This window comes from Pelophylax lessonae (genome assembly GCF_965119305.1).
Source record: "Pelophylax lessonae genome assembly, chromosome: 4".
NCBI classification, from domain to species: Eukaryota; Metazoa; Chordata; class Amphibia; order Anura; family Ranidae; genus Pelophylax; species Pelophylax lessonae.
Window position 1 is genome coordinate 479,929,864 of NC_138771.1, and position 22,987 is coordinate 479,952,850.

The following is a 22,987-nucleotide window of genomic DNA, read 5'->3' on the forward strand; positions in this document are numbered from 1 at the left end:
GTGATCAAAGGGTTAAATGTGTCCCTAGGGGGTGCTTGCTAACTGTGTGGCGGGTGCACTCACTGGATGAACACAGAGATCCGTGTCCCTGCTTAGCAGGAACACAAGATCACTGTGTTTATCCCCGACAGAATGGCAATCTGCCTTGTTTACATAGACAAATCACTGTTCTGCTTCTCCCGGGGATGATCACAAGTGGCCGGCGGACATCGGGTCTGCCAGACCCGTTATTTGACATCTCCACTAGCCAATCACGGCATGATTGCACCTCCAGCGGAGCGATCGCATCATCTACTGGCTATTGACTATAAGGATGTACAGGTACATCGATTCACGCAATAAAGCCACACTGCCACAGTATATACTCGGCGGGTGGTCGGCAAGTGGTTAAATTACAGCTTCCCTATGCACCAATATACTATTAATGTACCCTTGTTGCAGAAAAGTATTTTGGGACAGGCCTCACAGGCTTCTAGTCTCCTCTAGAAAACTCCTCCATTACCCATCCTGGAATTCGGTATTTGGGACAGAATAAACATTAGAAGGAAGTAATTCACCAGGTGACCTCATTAACACACACCCTGCACCTGCCCTCCCCCTCCAGGAGATTGCTCTCATCCACCTCTGCATTTCTTATGCTTTTCCAATGCAGGCAATATCACCACTGTTCTCAATAAATACACAGCTATCAATAGTTTTGTACTTTACATTCATCTTACATAGATAGTTCATTTGGCAGAATGTGCAGGAACAGAGCAATCACATAACAGCCTACAGTATATGGAGTGTAGTGTTTCCTGAAAGTTATATACACCTAAAAAGAACTAGTTGTGCTTCAGTGCCATTATTGTTAACAGCAGTCCAAAGTCAGAAGCAAACACACATTTTGTCACATTAAAAAACGAACAAGAAATCCAGCAAAACACACAGTGAAAAATGTGCAAACCTCAAACGCCAAAATGTATCATAAGCTACTTTACCATGTGTAGGGCAGCCAGTTGAAATCAATAGGCTGCCTTGTGCGTGTCGTGGGATAAAACGTGCAAAAAAAAGGGCGCTCCCACTAAGCTAGGTGTGAATGGGGCCTGAAAGTGAAATTGATGTATTATCACTAGAACAGTAAGGCTCCATTCACATGTTGGAAATGCGCTGCAAACATGCATCACACTTGTGTTGCCATTAAATGTTAATGGCATCCCAAGCTGTCTGGCTTGCGACAAATGTGCTGCAAGCGCACAAACAAGCGGATTAAAAAACACTCCATACTCTGCTTTAAAAAAAAAAAAAGTTCCTGAGCTTCTTTGGGGCATTTGACATGCATAGGGTAGTTATCCACTCCCTCCTATGTACTTGTACTTCTATAAAGCTGGTCATACACTATGCAATCTGAATATACAATCTATGTACACTTTCTGTTAGATTCACCAAAACTATGGAATAGGTGGACAAACCGGAACAATCTATTAAATTTGTATTAAATCTGACAGGCCCTTGCACTACTTTGCTGATGGTAGATATAAAGGAAATCGTACAATCAGATTGTAATGTGCATGGTCACCTTAAGGGAAGAAGTAGAGAAGTGGGTGTAAATAAAATGAGAGGTGGTGTAGTAACGAGGGAGGTGTGGTCCAGAGTGGTAATACATACCCTCTTCTGTGATAAATATGACAATGCATGATGGGACATTAGCTACAGGAAGTGGTGGACTCAGAAAGCATTTGTTTACATTTCAAACCGAGAGGTGGAAATTCAAAGCTGCCATGGACTAGGTAAGTGAGAGATAAGCGCATTGGAATGGCTTGGGCAGAAAAGGCATCAGAAAAGGCTTCTATTTAATATGAAAACTGAAATTCTGCATGAAAAGGTGAACTTAGCCTTTAAAGGGACACAGTGCAATGCAAGTGAAGGGTGGTTGATGGAGCTGTGGACCCAATATTCCCTGCACAACAGAAGAGGAGAGATAGGACTCTTCCTGGGCAATTCTAGAGATATCTGAGTTTTTTGTGGGAGGAAGCCAAGCCTTAAAAATGTGTGGTCTTGGCTGGGACTGTGCAGAGACTAGGGTGCCAGCTCAGAGTAGTGCAAGGACCAGAGAACGTTGCCTTTGCTGAGCCTGTGCAGAGATCAGGTACCCTTGCTGTCTCCATGAGAGACTGAGGACTGAGACGCAGAGGGATCGCTTGCTATGCTTTTGGACCTGAACTGGAGGTCCTGTTGTCATGTGTGCCTACATCAGAGAGGATAGAGCCCGTGAGGACCAGAACTGAGAGTTTGAGCCTTGTGAGGACCTGTTTGAGAGGACCAAGTCCCCAGGTCCCAGTTACCTGAGAACAGCAGACTGCCAGGTAATCTGGATCAGATTCTTGTGTGCAGGCAGGGCTTAAGCCCCTGCATGGGGGACAAGTGGAACTGCAGTCGCTAATAGGGTTGAGCGGACACCTAGATGTCCGTGTTCGACGGGTTCGGCCGAACTTTAAAAAAAAGTCCGGGTCCGTGTCCCGGACTTTTACCGAACTTTTCCCGGACACCGAACCCCATTGAAGTCAATGGGGACCCGAACTTTAAGGCACTAAAATGGCTCTAAAACACCAAAGGAAAGGGCTAGAGTGCTGCAAATGGCAGCAAAACGTAATTAAGAGCATGGCAAGTGCTCTGCAAACAAATGTGGATAGGGAAATAACTTAAAACAACAAAAAAAAACAGAAAAATAAAACAATGTTCTTCTTCATCTCTGAAGGACGAGGCCCATATGGAGTAGGAGGGAGGTTGAGGTGGTGGTGGATGTGGCGGTGACATAGGCGTGCGCACAGGGTGTGCTGGGTGTGCCTGGGCACACCCTAATCACCTAGGGCACATAGCATTGCCAGTGAGGAGATGGGAAAGATCTCCCTGGGACCTGCTCTGCTCTATTTCTCCTTGCCTACAGGTACATGGCCCCGATACATTACTCTCCCTGCTGGCAAACACATGCATGTGTATTTCAACTTTGGGGTGCACACCTTAATGCAATAGGCTGCGCACACCTATGGGCGGTGTAGGTGGAAGCGGCGGTGGAGGAGGACCAGGGCCGGATTAACAGCATCATGGGCTTGGTGCTGAGGATTTTGAAGGGCCTTAAGGGCCGTGCCTTGCCATGCACCCAGAGGAGGAAGGGTGCAGCCATGCATGCCTAATTCAACATGGGATGCTGTCTCTGAAGCCCATAAACACATCCATGCATCGCCAACTGTCCCTCCTTGTCCGGCCTTCACGCTGTGTGGGGAGGTTCTGAGGGTGCTGCCTGGGGAAGCGAGCATAGAAGCCAGACTTCTGTGTTTACAAGTGACAGAAGAGCGGTAACAGTGAATATGGCCAACCCGGGGCCTATATAAAAGGTAGGGGCCTGGAGCTGCAGCTCCAATAGCCCCTACATTAATCTGGCCCTGAGGAGGAGGACGAGGTAGCCAACACTGCTTCTTTTCAAAAATTTTAAATGAGGGTACACCCCAAAAGAGTGAGAAAGAGCAAAAATGGAACAATGGGTGGGTAAGGTCGGTATCCATTGCTATTCTGCATAAGGTACGGAAAAGTCCCGTGGGATCCATGCCTGGTTCATTTTAATGAACGTGAGCTTGTCCACATTGTCTCTGGACAGGCGGCTGCGCTTGTCTGTTATAACGCCCCCAGCCGTGCTAAATACCCGTTCAGATAATACACTGGCTGCAGGGCACGCCAGCACCTCCAAGGCGTAAAGGGCAAGCTCAGGCCATGTGCCCAATTTGGAGACCCAGAAGTTGAAGGGGGCAGACCCGTCATTCACTACATGTAGGCGTGTGCACACATACTGCTCCACCATGTTGGTAAAATGCTGCCTCCTGCTAAGACGTTCCATCTGAGCTGCTGGTGCTGCTGTTTGTTGTGGCGTGCTGACAAAGCTTTTCCACATTTCGGCCATGCTAACCCTGCCTTCTGAGGTGCTGGCGGTGCCCTGGTTGCGTTGGCGACCTCCTCCTCCTCTGCCTTGTGCTTCCACTGTGGCCCCGCTGTCAGATGGGAATGCCAGCAGCATGGCGTCTACCAGCGTGCGCTTGTACTCGCGCATCTTGCGATCGCGCTCCAGTTAATGAATTAAGGACGGTACGTTGTCCTTGTAACGGGGATCCAGCAGCGTGGCCACCCAGTAATCAGCACAAGTTAGAATGTGGGCAACTCGGCGGTCGTTGTGGAGACACTGCAGCATGTAATCGCTCATGTGTGCCAGGCTGCCCAGAGGCAACGAAAGGCTGTCCTCTGTGGGAGGTGTATCGTCCGTGTCCTCTGTATCCCCCCAGCCACGCACCAGTGATGGCCATGAGCTGGCCTGGGTGCCACCCTGCTGTGAACATGGTTCCATCTCCTCCTCCAGCTCCTCCTCCTCCTCATCCTCCTCATCCTCCAGAACTGTGCCCCTGCTGGACAATTGCGTCCCTGGCGTTTGCGTGTGCAGGAACCCACCCTCGGAGCCCCTTGCGAATGACTGCCCTGAAAGCCTTGGAAATGTTACCTCTTCATCCTCCTCCTCCTCCTCATCCTGTGCCACATCCTCTTCCATCATCGCCCGAATTGTTTTTTCAAGGAGGCATAGAAGTGGGATAGTTAAGCTGAGAACGGCGTCATTGCCACTGGCCATGTTGGTGGAGTACTCAAAACAGCGCAACAAGGCACACAGGTCTCGCATGGAGGCCCAGTTATTGGTGGTGAAGTGGTGCTGTTCCGCAGAGCGACTCACGCGTGCGTGCTGCAGCTGAAACTCCACTATGGCCTGCTGCTGCTCGCACAGTCTTTCCAGCATGTGCAAGGTGGAGTTCCACCTTGTGGGCACGTCACATATGAGGCGGTGAGCGGGAAGGCCGAAGTTACGCTGCAGCGCTGCCAGGCGAGCAGCAGCAGGGTGAGAACGCCGAAAGTGCGCACAAACGGCCCGCACTTTCTGCAGCAGCTCTGACATATCGGGGTAGTTTTTAAGGAACCTCTGCACCACCAAATTCAGCACATGCGCCAGGCAAGGGATGTGCGTCAAACCGGCTAGGCCCAGAGCTGCTATGAGATTTCGCCCGTTATCGCACACCACCAGGCCGGGCTTGAGGCTCGCTGGCAGCAACCACTCATTTGTCTGCTGTTCCATGCTCCTCCACAACTCCTGCGCGGTGTGTGGTTTGTCCCCCAAACAGGCAAGTTGTAAAACTGCCTGCTGTCGTTTACCCCTGGCCGTGCTGAAGTTGGTGGTGAAGGTGTTACGCTGTCCGGATGAGGAGGCGGTAGAGGATGAGGAAGCGGAGTAGGAGGAGTTAGGAACAGGAGGCAAACTGAAGCGCCCTGCAATCCTCGGTGGTGGAAGGACATGCGCCAAATTGCTATCCGCCTCAGGCCCATCCGCCACTGCATTTACCCAGTGTGCCGTTAGGGAGATATAACGCCCCTGACCGTGCTTACTGGTCCACGTATCCGTAGTTAGGTGGACCTTGGCACAGATGGCGTTGCGCAGTGCACACCTGATATTTTCCCCCACTTGGTTGTGCAGGGAAGGGATGGCTTGCCTGGAAAAGTAGTGGCGGCTGGGCACGACGTACTGTGGGACAGCCACCGACATAAGGTTTTTAAAACTGTGCGTCTCCACCAGACGGAATGACAGCATTTCAAAGGCCAATAATTTTGAAATGCTGGCATTCAGGGCCAGGGATCGCGGGTGGGTAGGGGGGTACTTCCTCTTCCTCTCAAGTGTTTGGGAGATGGAAAGCTGAACGCTTCCACGGGACATTGTGGAGATGGTTGTTGGTGACCCAGGTGGTGGTGTTGCTGACAGATCGTCTGTTTGCGGGGTGGCAGGTGCCGGTATCACTACAGATGTGGCTGGAGCGGCCGAGACTGCAGCAGAAGAGGAAGCAGGATGAGCCAGAGACGTTTCTTGGTTTTGAAGGTGTGTACTCCACTGCAGCTCGTGCTTTGCACTTAGATGCCTGATCATGCAGGTTGTGCTCAGGTTGAGAAGTTTTATGCCTCGCTTCAAGCTCTGATTGCACAGGGTGCAAACCACTCGTGTCCTGTCATCAGCACATTTTCTAAAGAACTTCCACGCTAGAGAACTCCTTTGAGCTGACTTTGGTGCGCTCGTTCCCTTGCTGCGTTGGGCAGTAGCGGGCGTAGTGTCTAGGGCACGGCCGCTCCACTTCTGCACCCTGCTCCCTCTTCTGCTGTGCTGGTGGCTCTGTGCGACCACCGCCTCTTCCTCCAAACTACTCAGGTCACCTGCATGACGTTCATTCCATGTGGGGTCGAGGACCTCATCGTCCTCCACATCATCTTCCACCCAGTCTTCACCCCTGCCCTCCTTGTCGGTCTCCACAATGCTGAACGCCGCAGCAGTTGGCACCTGCGTTTCGTCATCATCGGAGACGTGCTGCGATGATCCTTGCATGTACTCATCTTGAGAAATAAGTGGTTGGGCATCGCTGCACTCAATCTCTTCCACTTCTGGGGCAGGGCTAGGTGGATGGCCCTGGGAAACCCTGCTGACAGAGTCCTCAAAAAGAATAAGAGACTGCTGTATGGCTTGGGGCTCAGACTGCTGGCCTGATTTGCAAGGGGGTGAGGTGAAAGACGGTTGGACATTGGCTGCAGGTGCCAACTCTGACCTTTCTGCAGTAGACTGGGTGGGAGACAATGTGAAGGAACTGGAGGCACTGTCAGCAGCAAACCAATCTACTATCGCCTCAACTTGTTCTGGCCTCATCACTTCTAGGGGCGTTTGATGCCCTACCAAATACTGATGCAGGTTCTGTCGCCTACTCACACTTGAGGAAGGTGTTTCACTTGTGCGTGTAGCTGGCACAGATCGACCACGTCCTCTCCTTGCAACAGGAGCTCTACCAGCAGCACCACGACCCAGGCCACGGCCCTTATTTGACGGTCTCCTCATATTTCTGTAATTTAAGATCTTGCCCTAGAAAGGTTTTTATTGAATAGCGGAATAGGAAATATGATCCAAAAAAGTGTATGTATCTCGCACGTACAAAACCACACTAGGCCCCAATTACTATTGTTTCTACCCCTAAAAGGATGGATGAGGAGTAGGAGGAGTATGGAACAGACAGCACCCTCAAATCTTCAGAAGTATGAGATGAACCCCAAAAACTTGGAAAGGTGGATCTCACACGTACCGACACAGACTATCCCGCAATTCAATTGATCCTCAAAGGTTTTTATTGAATAGCGGAATAGGAAATATGATCAAAAAAAGTGTATGTATCTCGCACGTACACAACCACACTAGGCCCCAATTACTATTGTTTGTACCCCTAAAAGGATGGATGAGGAGTAGGAGGAGGAGTATGGAACAGGCAGCACCCTCAAATCTTCAGAAGTATGAGATGAACCCCAAAAACTTGGAAAGGTGGATCTCACACGTACCGACACAGACTATCCCGCAATTCAATTGATCCTCAAAGGTTTTTATTGAATAGCGGAATAGGAAATATGATCAAAAAAAGTGTATGTATCTCGCACGTACACAACCACACTAGGCCCCAATTACTATTGTTTGTACCCCTAAAAGGATGGTTGAGCAGTAGGAGCAGGAGTATGGAACAGGCAGCACCCTCAAATCTTCAGAAGTATGAGATGAACCCCAACAACTTGGAAAGGTGGATCTCACACGTACCGACACAGACTATCTCGCAATTGAATTGATCCCCAAAGGTTTTAATTGAATAGCGGAATAGAAAATATGATCAAAAAGAAAGTGTATGTATCTCGCACGTACACCACCACACTAGGCCCCAACTACTATTGTTTGTACCCCTAAAAGGATGGTTGAGCAGTAGGAGGAGGAGTATGGAACAGGCAGCACCCTCAAATCTTCAGAAGTATGAGATGAACCCCAAAAACTTGGAAAGGTGGATCTCTCTCACACGTACCAACACAGACTATCCCCCAATTTAACTGATCCCCAAAGGTTTTTGATTAAAAAGCGGAATAGAAAATATGATCCAAAAAAAGTGTATGTATATCACACGTACACAACCACACTAGGCCCCAATTACTATTGTTTGTACCCCTAAAAGGCTAGATGAGGAGTAGGGGGGGTATGGAACAGGCAGCACCCTCAAATCTTCAGAAGTATGAGATGAACCCCAAAAACTTGGAAAGGTGGATCTCTCTCACACGTACCAACACAGACTATCCCCCAATTTAACTGATCCCCAAAGGTTTTTGATTAAATAGCGGAATAGAAAATATGATCCAAAAAAAGTGTATGTATATCACACGTACACAACCACACTAGGCCCCAATTACTATTGTTTGTACCCCTAAAAGGCTAGATGAGGAGTAGGGGGGGTATGGAACAGGCAGCACCCTCAAATCTTCAGAAGTATGAGATGAACCCCAAAAACTTGGAAAGGTGGATCTCTCTCACACGTACCAACACAGACTATCCCCCAATTTAACTGATCCCCAAAGGTTTTTGATTAAATAGCGGAATAGAAAATATGATCCAAAAAAAGTGTATGTATATCACACGTACACAACCACACTAGGCCCCAATTACTATTGTTTGTACCCCTAAAAGGCTAGATGAGGAGTAGGGGGGGTATGGAACAGGCAGCACCCTCAAACCTTCAGAAGTATGAGATGAACCCCAACAACTTGGAAAGGTGGATCTCTCTCACACGTACCAACACAGACTATCCCCCAATTTAACTGATCCCCAAAGGTTTTTGATTAAATAGCGGAATAGAAAATATGATCCAAAAAAAGTGTATGTATATCACACGTACACAACCATACTAGGCCCCAATTACTATTGTTTGTACCCCTAAAAGGCTAGATGAGGAGTAGGGGGGGTATGGAACAGGCAGCACCCTCAAACCTTCAGAAGTATGAGATGAACCCCAACAACTTGGAAAGGTGGATCTCTCTCACACGTACCAACACAGACTATCCCCCAATTTAACTGATCCCCAAAGGTTTTTGATTAAATAGCGGAATAGAAAATATGATCCAAAAAATGTGTATGTATATCACACGTACACAACCACACTAGGCCCCAATTACTATTGTTTGTACCCCTAAAAGGCTAGATGAGGAGTAGGGGGGGTATGGAACAGGCAGCACCCTCAAATCTTCAGAAGTATGAGATGAACCCCAAAAACTTGGAAAGGTGGATCTCTCTCACACGTACCAACACAGACTATCCCCCAATTTAACTGATCCCCAAAGGTTTTTGATTAAATAGCGGAATAGAAAATATGATCCAAAAAAAGTGTATGTATATCACACGTACACAACCACACTAGGCCCCAATTACTATTGTTTGTACCCCTAAAAGGCTAGATGAGGAGTAGGGGGGGTATGGAACAGGCAGCACCCTCAAACCTTCAGAAGTATGAGATGAACCCCAACAACTTGGAAAGGTGGATCTCTCTCACACGTACCAACACAGACTATCCCCCAATTTAACTGATCCCCAAAGGTTTTTGATTAAATAGCGGAATAGAAAATATGATCCAAAAAAAGTGTATGTATATCACACGTACACAACCACACTAGGCCCCAATTACTATTGTTTGTACCCCTAAAAGGCTAGATGAGGAGTAGGGGGGGTATGGAACAGGCAGCACCCTCAAACCTTCAGAAGTATGAGATGAACCCCAACAACTTGGAAAGGTGGATCTCTCTCACACGTACCAACACAGACTATCCCCCAATTTAACTGATCCCCAAAGGTTTTTGATTAAATAGCGGAATAGAAAATATGATCCAAAAAAAGTGTATGTATATCACACGTACACAACCACACTAGGCCCCAATTACTATTGTTTGTACCCCTAAAAGGCTAGATGAGGAGTAGGGGGGGTATGGAACAGGCAGCACCCTCAAATCTTCAGAAGTATGAGATGAACCCCAAAAACTTGGAAAGGTGGATCTCTCTCACACGTACCAACACAGACTATCCCCCAATTTAACTGATCCCCAAAGGTTTTTGATTAAATAGCGGAATAGAAAATATGATCCAAAAAAAGTGTATGTATATCACACGTACACAACCACACTAGGCCCCAATTACTATTGTTTGTACCCCTAAAAGGCTAGATGAGGAGTAGGGGGGGTATGGAACAGGCAGCACCCTCAAACCTTCAGAAGTATGAGATGAACCCCAACTACTTGGAAAGGTGGATCTCTCTCACACGTACCAACACAGACTATCCCCCAATTTAACTGATCCCCAAAGGTTTTTGATTAAATAGCGGAATAGAAAATATGATCCAAAAAAAGTGTATGTATATCACACGTACACAACCACACTAGGCCCCAATTACTATTGTTTGTACCCCTAAAAGGCTAGATGAGGAGTAGGGGGGGTATGGAACAGGCAGCACCCTCAAACCTTCAGAAGTATGAGATGAACCCCAACAACTTGGAAAGGTGGATCTCTCTCACACGTACCAACACAGACTATCCCCCAATTTAACTGATCCCCAAAGGTTTTTGATTAAATAGCGGAATAGAAAATATGATCCAAAAAAAGTGTATGTATATCACACGTACACAACCACACTGGGCCCCAATTACTATTGTTTGTACCCCTAAAAGGCTAGATGAGGAGTAGGGGGAGTATGGAACAGGCAGCACCCTCAAACCTTCAGAAGTATGAGATGAACCCCAACAACTTGGAAAGGTGGATCTCTCTCACACGTACCAACACAGACTATCCCCCAATTTAACTGATCCCCAAAGGTTTTTGATTAAATAGCGGAATAGAAAATATGATCCAAAAAAAGTGTATGTATATCACACGTACACAACCACACTGGGCCCCAATTACTATTGTTTGTACCCCTAAAAGGCTAGATGAGGAGTAGGGGGAGTATGGAACAGGCAGCACCCTCAAACCTTCAGAAGTATGAGATGAACCCCAACAACTTGGAAAGGTGGATCTCTCTCACACGTACCAACACAGACTATCCCCCAATTTAACTGATCCCCAAAGGTTTTTGATTAAATAGCGGAATAGAAAATATGATCCAAAAAAAGTGTATGTATATCACACGTACACAACCACACTAGGCCCCAATTACTATTGTTTGTACCCCTAAAAGGCTAGGAGTAGGGGGAGTATGGAACAGGCAGCACCCTCAAACCTTCAGAAGTATGAGATGAACCCCAACAACTTGGAAAGGTGGATCTCTCTCACACGTACCAACACAGACTATCCCCCAATTTAACTGATCCCCAAAGGTTTTTGATTAAATAGCGGAATAGAAAATATGATCCAAAAAAAGTGTATGTATATCACACGTACACAACCACACTAGGCCCCAATTACTATTGTTTGTACCCCTAAAAGGCTAGATGAGGAGTAGGGGGAGTATGGAACAGGCAGCACCCTCAAATCTTCAGAAGTATGAGATTGTGTTCACTGTACCCCACAAAGATTGAGTTCACTGCACCCCACAATGATTGTGTTCACTGCACCCCACAAAGATTGTGTTCACTGCACCTCACAAAGATTGTGTTCACTGTACCCCCCAAAGATTGTGTTCACTGCACCCCACAAAGATTCTGTTCACTGTACCCCACAAAGATTGTGTTCACTGCACCCTAAAAGGATGTTGTTCACTGCACCCCACAAAGATTGTGTTCACTGCACCCTAAAAGGATGTTGTTCACTGCACCCCAAAAAGATTGTGTTCACTGTACCCCCCCAAAGATTGTGTTCACTGCACCCCACAAAGATTGTGTTCACTGCACCCCAAAAAGATTGTGTTCACTGTACCCCCCAAAGATTGTGTTCACTGCACCCCAAAAAGATTGTGTTCACTGTACCCCCCAAAGATTGTGTTCACTGCACCCCACAAAGATTCTGTTCACTGTACCCCACAAAGATTGTGTTCACTGCACCCCAAAAAGATTGTGTTCACTGTACCCCCCCAAAGATTGTGTTCACTGCACCCCACAAAGATTCTGTTCACTGCACCCCACAAAGGATTTTGTTCACTGCACCCCAAAAAGATTGTGTTCACTGCACCCCAAAAAGGATTTTGATCACTGCACCCCAAAAAGGATGTTGTTCACTGCACCCCAAAAATGATTTTGTTCACTCCACCCCAAAAAGATTGTGTTCACTGCACCCCACAAAGATTGTGTTCACTGCACCCCAAAAAGATTGTGTTCACTGTACCCCCCAAAGATTGTGTTCACTGCACCCCACAAAGATTGTGTTCACTGTACCCCACAAAGATTGTGTTCACTGCACCCCAAAAAGATTGTGTTCACTGCACCCCAAAAAGGATGTTGTTCACTGCACCCCAAAAAGGATGTTGTTCACTCCACCCCAAAAAGATTGTGTTCACTGCACCCCACAAAGATTGTGTTCACTGCACCCCAAAAAGATTGTGTTCACTGCACCCCAAAAATAATTTTGTTCACTGCACCCCAAAAAGGATTTTGTTCACTGCACCCCAAAAAGGATGTTGTTCACTCCACCCCAAAAAGATTGTGTTCACTGCACCCCAAAAAGATTGTGTTCACTGCACCCCACAAAGGATTTTGTTCACTGCACCCCAAAAAGATTGTGTTCACTGCACCCCAAAAAGGATGTTGTTCACTGCACCCCAAAAAGGATTTTGTTCACTGCACCCCAAAAAGATTGTGTTCACTGCACCCCACAAAGGATTTTGTTCACTGCACCCCACAAAGATTGTGTTCACTGCACACCAAAAAGGATTGTGTTCACTGCACCCCAAAAAGATTTTGTTCACTGCACCCCAAAAAGATTGTGTTCACTGCAGCCCAAAAAGATTGTGTTCACTGCAGCCCAAAAAGATTGTGTTCACTGCAGCCCAAAAAGATTGTGTTCACTGCAGCCCAAAAAGATTGTGTTCACTGCAGCTCACACACAGAAAAATGGATGTGGATCACTGACACCTGCCTATCTCCAATCCCACACCACACAGCAATATCGATTGTAGTTTGTAGAACACAGTTTCCCTAAAATTCAGCAGACTCTGTCCCTAACAGGATTGAGAAGAGATCGTAGATCAGGATTGAGTGCAGATTCACCCCACCCCCCACACAGCAATATCGATTGTAGTTTGTAGAAGACACTGACCCTATAATTCAGCAGACTCTATCCCTAAAATGCCTACAACTCGCCCTGCCTAAACACTCCGACCTGTCCCTCAATTCTATCCGGACACAAATGGTTTTTTCCTGCCTATCTTTCCCTAATCAGCAGCCAGCACATTGATGTGTGCTCTGTCCCTTAGCTAAGCAGCAGAATGACGCTGCTGCGGCGGCTGCCTCGAACTTATAAAGACTTGGTCACATGCTTCAGACGGCCAATCACAGCTACTAAGACATTTGCAGGCATGGCTGGGATGGCTTAAGGCACACCAGTTAAACGATTGTTGATTGGCTGTTGAAAGCCCGCCATGAAAAGAGCGCCAAAGCATGCAAAACCCGGAAATAAAACGACCGAACACGGATTTTTACCCGAACATACAGTAAAGTGTCCGTGTCCGTGTTCGGGTAAAAAAAATCCAATTATTCGGTACGAACACGAATAATACAGTCCGTGTTCGCTCAACACTAGTCGCTAATGCTGGAATTTCAGTCTGGGAGCAACGGTCATGTGACAGTCAACTTTAAAGCAGATCTCCTGGCCTGGGTTTAAAAGCGAGCTGCTATGTCACTGTTAACTCCTTGCTTTCTGTGCTGACTCCCAAACTTGATGACGCTTGTACACTTCAGACACTCTCATGCTTAGTGGACACCACTCCTAGGTGTGCAGCATTTTGAGGCCGATACCGCTGAGCCTGTACCGGGCTCCACTAATACAGCTGTTCACTTCACCTCATAACAGTTCTTGTAAAGCAGCTCCTCAAACACATTTCTATACAGGGGTGTTCTAGTGCCCATAAGCGAATCATACCTGAATAACAGCAGAGAGTCCATAGCCCTTTGGAGACTGGCTTGATTGATGATTGGCAGTGATTCTCAAGGCCAGTGAGTCCATGTTTAGCAGCTACAGTGCCTTGCGAAAGTATTCAGCCCCCTTGAACTTTGCAAACTTTTGCCACATTTCAGGCTTCAAACATAAAGATATAAAACTGTAATTTTTTTGTGAAGAATCAACAACAAGTGGGACACAATCATAAAGTGGAACACAATTTATTGGATATTTCAAACTTTGTTAACAAATAAAAAACTGAAAAATTGGGCGTGCAATATTATTCAGCCCCCTTAAGTTAATACTTTGTAGCGCACCTTTTGCTGCGATTACAGCTGTAAGTCACTTGGGGTATGTCTCTATCAGTTTTGCACATCGAGAGACTGACATTTTTGCCCATTCCTCCTTGCAAAACAGCTCAAGCTCAGTGTGGTTGGATGGAGAGCGTTTATGAACAGCAGTTTTCAGTTCTTTCCACAGATTCTCGATTGGATTCAGGTCTGGACTTTGACTTGGCTATTCTGAAACCTGGATATGTTTATTTGTGAACCATTCCATTGTAGATTTTGCTTTATGTTTTGGATCATTGTCTTGTTGGAAGACAAATCTCCGACCCAGTCTCAGGTCTTTTGCAGACTCCATCAGGTTTTCTTCCAGAATGGTCCTGTATTTGGCTCCATCCATCTTCCCATCAATTTTAACCATCTTCCCTGTCCCTGCTGAAGAAAAGCAGGCCCAAATCATGATGCTGCCACCACCATGTTTGACAGTGGGGATGGTGTGTTCAGGGTGATGAGCTGTGTTGCTTTTACGCCAAACATAACGTTTTGCATTGTTGCCAAAAAGGAAACTCTCAGGGCATTTCAGTGAGCTCTTTTTATGTGGATCTCTTTAAAACTGACAGGAACATTTAGCCAATTTCTCAGCTCCACCACACATCTACATTGTAACAATTTCCACATGGCTGGCTTAGTAAACTTGAAGACATGAGCAAAGACAGGAGAAACAGCATAGCTTGTGACAGACAGCTGCAGAACATGAATCAGCACAGCAGAAAAACATTAACCCCTTGTGGGCACCTGCCTACACGTGTACCAATAGGGGTGAGCTGAACCATCTGTGTGTATCTCAACACTGAAACAATTAATGCAATAGAGACTGCTCCAGAGCTGGTCCAAGACGTTGTGCTGTTTGGGTTCAAGAATAAAATGCTGCCCCCTCCCCACCCCACCCCCCAAAATAATCACGCCCACCAAAAGGCCTCCACATCCATTATTTTATATCATGATAACTAAAACTAAAATCACATTTATCAGGAAATCAGATTTACATGCAACAGCACCATATGCAAAATTATATGGCATACCACCATGTTACCGCTCCCCTATCACGGCACCCTAGGGCATCCATGGGTGTGGTGTGTGTCAGCACAGTGGGCCCCCTATCCCTCAGGGCCAGTGTGCAGTGAACACGTTACACCCATAGATGATATGCCTTACTACCAGGTATGTTAATGGGGACCGAGCAGCTTGGAGAGATGTGACAGAACAGAAAACCCATCATATTCAGCAGCTCCTCTGGGGGGTAAGTGGTTCACAAGAAATGCCTGAAGAAGGACCCCCATGAGAGGATCATCAGGAATATTTTAATGACTGTTGCAGACTTAAAAAGATTGGTAGTGTAAAGGGAGATAATAGGATTGAATATTACTTTTGAAGTAACATTAAAGCGGAGTTCCGGTCCCAGAATTTGATTTTTTTTTAAGAATCCACTCTAACTTGGTCCACTTAATATGCAATTTTTATATAGTGTTATTAATGTAGTCATTGTTTAAATTGAATAAAGTTACCTGGATATCGGAAGCTGGCAGGGTCCATCTCCACTGTGGGCATCTGAAGCCCTCCTGTGTCCCTTTCTGGAATTAGGTGCAGCTGGCTACCCAGCATGCACCTCCCGATCTTGCGCCTGCACGGTAATGCCACCACGCAGTGCTCCTTCCTCCTGACATGTTACCATAGCAACTCCTCCCCTGTTCACGTAATTCCGGTCAGGAAATAGCGTGAGATTTCGGTGTTAGGCGACTCCCATAGACTCCTGGGATACATGACGCCGATATCCCAGGTTTCCATGGGAAGCACCTAATGATGTAATCGCCTAGGTGGCCGGAGCAGGAAGTGCTCCACAAAATCAGGAATTACAGGTATTTGGAAAAAAAATTAAGAAAAATAATTACCATTTAAAAGTGAATGGAGAATGGGAATTGTATTAAGAGCAAGTGAAAAAAATTAGTGGAACTCCGCTTTAACATGTCAAAGCTTATACGAGAATTTAGCATTAGGATTTACATCTACCTTAATATTTACGTTGTGTTTTTTTTTTTGCAGAGATTCCGTTATCTGTGACTCAGCAAAACAATGGGCAACAGAAGAAAACAGCTGTTGGTAATCCCTCTTCAACACAGAAATCTAAATATCTTACCGTTAATCAGTACCTACCCAGCACCTACCCACATCAAGGAAACATCAATGGAGCTTTTGATTCCTCTTGTTGTGTGGATAGCCACAATAATTCAGTAAGTCACCATTTATCTTCTGGTATAATCATTATAATGTTTCTAAAGACATCTGCTGTCAGATATCTGCAATATCAGCAGAATTGTACTGTTGCCATGTGCATGGGAAAAAATTGTGTACAACTGATTTCAGAAGAGTTTGGGGGTCCATCAACCTATGCTCACTATGGGAGGAATTCATAAAAGCCTGCCATACATGAATCGCAATTCGGCTAGTTCAGCAGGGACCAGCTGAATTTCGATCCATGTATGAGGACAGTGGTTGTGCAGAAGGTGACCTACTGATTGACATGTGTACAACCACCCTTTCAGATAAATGCCATTCAAACAGTGACATTGACTATAGCTGGCAGTGCAGCGTCAGAACACAACAGCTCAGCGGGAGTGATTCCCTCAGCCACTTCTAATGTGTGGATAGGCGAATCTGGTCAATTTGTAGTAGTTTTAGCCTTGCTAAAATTCACCAGTCCACCCTGCTTCCCATCGCCTGTGTTTGTAATTCAGAAGAGGTGTTCTGAAATAAGCCTACTGTAAGCTCCTTGCCACCTATCACATACACAATAATATGATGTGTACCTAAGCTTATTGTGGCGAAGGGGAAGGGGCAAATAGGCAGATGAGCTGCGATTTTACCAACCCCCTTAACCCAGTACAGCAGCCGGAGAGGAAATTATAACCCCATTGCATTTGGTGGGCAGTACGACTGCCAAACGCAACCCATTTAAGTGAATAGATGGTGCTGCAACTGCCCTGTTCTTGCAGCATGGGGTGTGGGTTTTTCAGGGTTAAAAAAGGCAATGAGATGGCAATATAACCCCAGTCAAATACCCTCTGATTGGTGATTAGTTATAGAAGATATGCAAACAAAGTGAATAAAAAATAGCTAATGTTTTCACATCTTGAAAATGTATTGACAATTTATCTAATTTGCAGAGAATCACACATATTTTGAAATATGGTGGCCTGATTTACTGAACTGAGTGACTCTTATTATGTTAATGAGATATGCATGTAAATAGTTTAGTGAATTTAATTCATGGTAGTTAAGAAAACAAAAAACATACTGTACATACTCACTTTTATGCTGCATTATCACTATGATGCTGCACAGCTGTCCCCCACCTAGAACTGAGCGATCACATCACATGAGCGATCACATCAAATGACTGCCGATTCCTCAGTTCTCTGTCTTTTCGTAGCAGAGATCAGTTACTGTCAGTCATCGCTTTCTGCTCCTCCAGCGCTCACTGGAGCTTTGGGTTGGACAGGGGTGGGTGCAGCTGGTATTGGCTCTCAGCTGTGAGCTGAGAGCTGGAGTCAATAAGGCAGGTGGGTGGATCTCGGCAATATGATTGGGATACATCCAGAGCCTGGAACAGCCCTGTGACATCAGCCATCAGTGGACTTTAGCCCGCTGTTGGCTGTATCTGGGTCAAAGGAGTGCACAAGTTAGTTCACTCCCATGACTCAAAAGAGAAGAATGACCAAAAATCTTTGGCCATACTTCTCTTTTAATAGAATGGCCTTCCTTATTTTAGCACAGTGCTGTGTTTGCTGGATTCCAGTAGATTTTCATTGATTGGTTTCACCTTTTGCCTGAAATTGTACTTTAATGCCACCCCCTGTGTTGGGAGAAAAAAAACTGTAGATGGACACAGATTTAGTTAGACCTATATAACCACCATGAGGTCCATGAAGTACATTTTATGTAAGATAAATCCTGGAGCAGTTGTTGTTCTTATCAGGGATTAGGCAATGTGAGGATTCAATGTCTGTAAGGTAGGTTTGGCATTTCAGTGACCAATGCTAGAGATAGGGGTTGGTGTTAAAGTTAGAATTAAGGCTTATGTGAAAAAGTATTAGATTAACTTTTAGGGTTACGTGAAAGGTTAAAGACAGGTTGGGTGTTAATCAAGTGTTAAGGAGAGATTAGGTGTTAACGAGTTTATTTCAGGGGTAAGGGTAGGTTTTAGGGTTTAGTTGAGGTGGGACTAAGAGTTAGGCTAAAGGTAGGTTAAGATTAGGGGTCAAGGCATATAGGGTTGTTTTTATTTTTCCTTTCGCATTTATTAAAGCCTGTGCCAAATACTACCAGTGCCAGGTACTAAGCAGTGAAAACCAATGTACAGGAGAGATTCCCCTTTATTTACCTCTGCAAATCCCCAAATATCCTTCCAGGTATGCAGAGAGAAGACATGCCGGTAGTAGGTGTGTATCAGGGCAAGACTGCCCAGAATCCATGCATATATCAGAAGTTATTGTTTGCATTGGAAATGTGGTGGGGTCCAATGGCTCAAGCAGGGAATCTTCTCTGGTGCTTGTTACCCTGTGCTGTGATCATTTCTAAGTAGAAATTAATGCAAAACTTTTTTTTTTAATTATTTTGGATGGGATAAGGGAAGGTAATAACCCCTGCCAGTTTTTGCCATCTTTGTCCCATCGGGGAGATAGCCCTTTACTTCCTGCCGTGTAGCGGCGTGTAGGGGCGTGTGGGCCCCCTAACGGAGCCGGCTGTTTTCGACCTTTCAAATGCTGATTTGGAGACCTGCGGGACGCCGCGGTTAGATCCATGACCAGCCCAATTACATGCCTGTTTTGTCTCTCCATATTGTAAGTAGTTTTTTTTAATAAATATTGCCTATTGCTTACGGGATCACGCTATGGGCCTCTATTTCTTTCTACATATACATCTATGCTTGATGGAGTAAATGAGGAGTTTCAAGCCTGACATATATTAACGTTATTGGTATAACAACCCACTGGGAAAGGCTGTCTTTCTGAGGAGTTTTGAAGCACTTGAGTTTGACATCCGCTGATTTACTGGTTTAATTACTAGCTGGGAGAGGCTGTCTCATCAATTGAGCAGCCACGGAATTCCGGTAAGCTGCTTGTTATACCTGAGCACAGAGGTGTCCCTTTCTTACACTAACCCTTGGTGTCACTGGAAGGAATCTTAAATACTTTGCACGTGGACTCATATTTTTGCACCTGCTATTGGGACTGTACCTATTCATTTGGACACTATCTTTTTCTCTATATAATTTTTGGAGTTTTTTATCATTTCTAATTTTTCACTGGTTTTTAGCGCTGCACTTTTTGGATATAGTAGAAGCTTTATGGTCACATTGTATCTATCAATTATAAAAAGGTACAAGAGGTGGGTTATACATCTATAGATAAAGCTGACATTTTTAATTTTTCTTGCCAGGGGTTTGCCTAAAAAAGATAAGGGGCATTCCACCATTCCCCAAAATCGTGAAATCCCCATACCCAGCCTGTATTCCCATTGCTGCCCACTTATCACAAATTGATCAAACAACGAAACCCCCACAGATACCCATACTGTGCAGAGTTTCTCTAGACTTGTTATCACATAGGTCTCTTGTGTTTGTTTCAGTTGTGTTGTGGAGTTATAAAACCTCAGCTGCCTGGAGAGGCTCAATCCTTTCTCCAGCTTAATAATCACTTCTCAGGTAAGATTGTCTCCATTCCCAGGCCTCATACCCCTGGGAGCTGATAGCTGCTTCATGTTCTCAGTGTCTCTATGGAGATAGCTTTACCTGGGAAGATTAGGTGCCAAGGCAATGAGCGAACAGCGCCCAGATTTACACTTCTCCAACACAGAAGAGACTTTCTGCTGATCTGTTACAGCAAAGCACATCATTCCGAGTGCTCATCTATTGACGCTTACCAACTTCCACAGCATGCTGAAACTCCCAGGATCCTATTTCATCCAACAATGGATCTTGTTTCATGGGTTCCATCTCTGGTAAAACCGAGAGGATGACACAGGCTGAACTCCCTGTGCAATTGTTTTGCTGATTCTCATTTGGAGGAGGGTGGGAGGAGAAATTGCCTGTTTGAATTTCGCTTCTAAAATGGATCCGGAAAGCCTACAAGGACTTCCAGTAAGTATAGGGGGTGAGAGGAAAGGCGCTGTTTTGGAATAATTTATAAAGGATAACCAAACAGAGGAGGAAAAACAATATATAATTATTGGATTGTCCTGTACTTTGAATGCAGCCTCATTTCATATGTATAAATTCTGTCTCTGTTAAAAATATAAAATTTGTGACATTCTCAATTTTGCAAGAGTGCAAAGAAAGGTTCTGGACTGGAACACGGTCCATCTGTACTAATTCTGTAATAATTAAATTCAATCTTTATGTACCAATAGCATATCTGTTGATTGCCAATGTATGGCCAAGGTGCGAAAAGTGTATAGGCTGCAGTGAATTTTATAAAGACAGGTCTGTTATATACTGACAAGACCACAGAATCTTACTCTTCAAAAGAAAGCTTTTCAGAAATAGCTGATGGCAAAGCCAGGGTTGCCAGACTGCCAGTCAGGGTCTGATTCTAATTGATAAGGTCCTAATACCAATAACTACATTACTAGGCTTATTTCTAGTTTCTAAACCGTAACTGGAAGATATTTAGTTTGCTAAAGCACAGGGGGAGAGTTACTAAAACTGGAGCGTTCAGAATCTGGTGCAACTGTGCATGGTAGCCAATCAACTTTTAACTTCAGCTTGTTCAATTAAGCTTTGACAATAAAACCTGGAAGCTGATTGGTTACTATAAAAATATTAATTTAAACCCGCGCTCTTTATCAAGGAATAAAAGTGATAAAATAAAAATGTGTAATTTGGTTACTATGCACAGCTGCACCAGAATCTGTGTGCACCAGTTTTAGTAAACCTCTCCCTCTGTATACTAAAAAATTCCTATTTTATTCAAAAAATATTAATGTATTGACATGTACTCATCCTTCTTTGGATCCCAGTGCTGCTGATCTCCAGTCACTTCCTGTTTACTTGAACTCTTTCCAGTGCTGACTGCACATCATTTTTGTATTGATTCCTTTATAGTGACAACAATGGGCCATGCCTGTGCAATGTGTGTCAGCATGGCTACTTAAGGGCTACGTGTAACAGGGTCACAACGCAAGTCAAGGCATATATTGCCAGCACACCATGGATCTTCAAAATGGCATCAAATGTTTATTAACTAGTTGGCGCCTGTGCTATAGCTGAAAGAAGGCTACAGCATGGGCTTAAAATGCCAAGAGGGCATACATGGGCGTCCTCCCATTCCTGCGCTGCCCTTGGGGACGTGCTCTTGGGACTCGGCTGATCACATATCCGGTAAAGGGCCCTTTACCACGTGATCACCTACCCGCTAATGACAACTGATCATGGAAGTAAACAGAAGCCGGTTATCAGATTATTTTTCCCCGCACGCTGTCAGAGTGAAGAAAAGAATGAAGCCGTTAACCGTCTTCTGTTAGAGGAACATCAGTCCCACACAGTGCACATCAGTCCTGCTAATCAGTACCCCCCCAGTGCCACATGCCAGTGTCAATCAGTACTGCTTATCAGTGCCCACCAGTGCCTCCCTTGTGTACGGCCTGATTAGTGCCCACCAGTGCCATATATCAGTGCCCATCAGTTCTGAAATTCAGTACCCATCAGTGCCTCATCATCAGTGTCACTTGATTTTCTTATTTCTAAGGTGCAAAGGGATTGTGGGAATTTATTATAATGATATATTTTGGGTAATTATATTTACTTTATTACAAATTTACATTTTTTAATTCCCTCAAATTAAAATGTGCAGGGAAATCTTTCAGATGGGACACAACAGAAACAAAACAAAACCTGACAGAGATCCCAACCATTCCCTACACTACCTACAACTGAGATTTACTTTAAATAATGTCCACCTTACATAAATAACTATATTGATAAGCTTAACATTGCAAGTCTTCAGCCAGAGAGTTTGCCATGGATTACTGTTTTTCACTGGTGAAAAGCTGTAATTGAGGTCCTAATTGTTAGTTCATGAGTGGTTCCCTATATGCATTCTGTCCACCCCATTTGATGTGAAAAAATGTATAATTGCTTATTTGGGAAGGGTCTAGTTTTTGACATTGCTGAGGGTGGAAAATGCTACCCCTAAATGCCTGCAAATAAGTAAATGCGGGAGCATCACTGGATCCGGTTCATTTGCTGATGGTACCCCTTTCCTAGTTTACTATAAACAAGGACTGTAGATTTTGGCCAAGCACAGCAATATTAGCTTTTAAAATGATCTCAACAGATCATAAACTCTAATATAGTTTAACCGTCTAACCCTGTCTGTGGCAGTTTGGGGTTCATAGAATTTTTAGTTAATTACTAATTAGGCCTTGTTTACACAAGTGGCCAGGGGGATCATGGTAAAATTTGGCAGTTGAACCTTGGTTTTTCTTTTCCTGACCGCCCAGCCACAAGTAAACGTGGGCACTGGCCATGTTGGTAGACACAAAGCGCTGCAACAAAAATACCACAGGCCAGGTTTGTCAGGAAATTACCATCGGCAAACATGGCCCAACCAAATGAATAGGGCTACTCTGCAACCAGCCTGCAGCTATGTGTAACGCAGGGTGTTGTGGCTCAGTGCTACAT

General features: G+C 45.2%; 1 protein-coding gene across 1 annotated transcript in view; it reads left to right on the top strand.

Moving 5' to 3' along the window:
- Positions 1-16,395: 16,395 nt before the first annotated feature.
- Positions 16,396-22,987, top strand: part of ANO2 (anoctamin 2) — a 373,778-nt gene continuing 367,186 nt past the window's right edge. The window contains exon 1 of the mRNA XM_082255012.1: positions 16,396-16,538. The gene's annotated coding sequence lies outside the window, so the exon portion shown is untranslated. The remainder of the gene's footprint in view (positions 16,539-22,987) is intronic.